This window comes from Echinops telfairi, unplaced genomic scaffold, assembly GCF_000313985.2.
Source record: "Echinops telfairi isolate 266 unplaced genomic scaffold, ASM31398v2 ScPeMD7_7457;HRSCAF=8495, whole genome shotgun sequence".
Lineage (NCBI taxonomy): Eukaryota > Metazoa > Chordata > Mammalia > Afrosoricida > Tenrecidae > Echinops > Echinops telfairi.
Genome location: NW_022111357.1, coordinates 23,613,685 through 23,615,890, shown reverse-complemented (window position 1 = coordinate 23,615,890; position 2,206 = coordinate 23,613,685).

Genomic DNA, 2,206 nt, shown 5'->3' with positions numbered 1-2,206 from the left:
GTAAGGCAGGGTCAAAAACAGGGCCGGGGGACGACACACTGCAAATTCCTGAATACCATTTATAGGAGATTGCCAATGTAAGAAAGCACACATGCACTGCATTCAAAACCCAATGGAAAAGGTTTTACTTTAATGTCACAGCCCAGAGGACAATTGGACTCCATCTATTTGTAAATACAGACAAAACAAGAATCAGGCTCTCTATTTGGAGCGTTTTCCCTGTACAAAGCAGTCAGGGTGGCAATGCAGGCCACTAAACACACAATTCCTTTTACTGTTGCCTACTGTGGAGCAAAAGAGACTCTGGCCCAGGGGGCCTGGGCTTCTGAATTTCTAACACAGGATCAGGGTATCGGTGGTGCTGCCGGGCCATGGCAACGTCTGAGGAGCGCTGGCAAAAGAAGGAGAGTCAGCAACAGCCAGGGCAAGGCCAGGAAGGAGGCAATAGCTGTGGCTCTGAGGACAGATTTCTTGGCAATCCGCTGTGCCCACTGAGCCCACTCTGCCCTGAGAGCTAGCACAGACGCCAGCAGCCAACCGCCCAGGGGCCTACAGACTTCGAGAACGTTACGTGGGACCACTGCATGAGGGATGAGAGACACACATAACAAATGTAAAAACTGTCAACAGCAAACTGGGGAAAAACAGATCCGCTTTCTGGGCCACTGATGCCGCCTGTCCATCTGGCTGGCAAGCTAACGTGTAGAGACAGGAGGCTGCTCCAGCTCAGCAGGCACAGAGGGAGCGTGCACACAAGTCCTTACCTTGGGGGAGAGTAAGTTGCTTTCTGCACTATTATCTTGTGCTCCGGTGCCGTGTCTCTAGAGCTAAGGAGAAGATTGAAATCTAAAAACCTGGATTGGCTATCCATCATCTCAACTGATTCCTGTTCTGGCCTGACCTCGGGGCCAGCATGGCTGGTTCCTGGGGCTCCTCACAGGCTGTGTGGGCGAGTCCTTTGTGCAGCTCTCGGTCCCCCACACAGGCTCATTAGCCATTCCTCCACCTTCTCGGGGGGCACAGGCTGAGTACATTACAAACAGAGGGGAATCACATACAACAAGTTATAATTTTGCCACACGGCAATAATTATTGTGATAAAAAAGAGCTATTCAGAAGGGGTGCTGCCAAGGTTACTGGTCCTCAAATTAAAATTTGCCTCCCCAAATCCATTGAGTTTTAAATGTTCGGGGGGAGGAAAAAAAAAACAGAGCCTAGTGCAAAGCCCCCAAAAGTGTTAACAAGGAAACTGCCTGTGACAGTTCCTCTGTCACAAACATATAACATATACATAACATACATGGACTCAACAGCGGAGACTATTTGAAAACAAACAAGCTCCAACCTCAAAGTTCCATTAGAAAATCTCTCAATATTCTTAAGAATATTGCTTCAGTTATTTGTTGCGAGTAACAATAATCCTGAGTTGGATACAATAGCAGCCCCATCCCATAATTTTCGTTCTTTTAAACAAAGGTAGACCCTGTCTGGGCACTGTGGAAGAATGTTTTCAAAAAATAGACGTGAGATCCAAGAAACAGGCACAGTCTGAGGGAGACCTTGTTATCCAAATGTGCTGCAGTCCAACTGGCTCCTCGGAAGGCGGTCGGATCTCTGGAACGTGCAGGGTGCCTTTGATCTCCCACTTTTAAGCCATGGGGCAGGCAAGACTGGAGGAGGGTGCTGCCACCCGAGACGGACCCGCTCCCACTTCCTGAAAAGCCCCGTGCCAAATCGCCTCTGAAGCCAGCACTGAGGCACTTTCCTTGTGCCCAGCAGGGAGGGGAGCGGTGGGGCCCCTCCTGTCCCCAAGGTTAAGAGATAGACCACTGGGCGGGCGGGCAGCAGGTAAGGCGAGTATGCTGGCGCTGCCCTGACGAGTCTAGTTCTGAAGACAGTTTTCCACAATTATGGCAGGTTCTTCACGTTCATGCTTTATTGAAAGTAGCATATGTATCAAAGACAGGGACTGGTAAGCAGGTTGACGTCTCTAAAGAATGATTTTAGTTCAGAGCAGAATGCTGTTCCATCTACAGTGATATGCTTCCTTTATGGACCAATGCATCTGATGTGAACTTGAGCAAGGAAATACCACAGAACTTTATTCCCTCCCACGACTAGAAGTCGCATGTAAGCATGATTTATGTCACTGCTACGAAACTTGTTCAATCTTCACTTGGCCCTCTTCCCTCCCACCACCCCCACC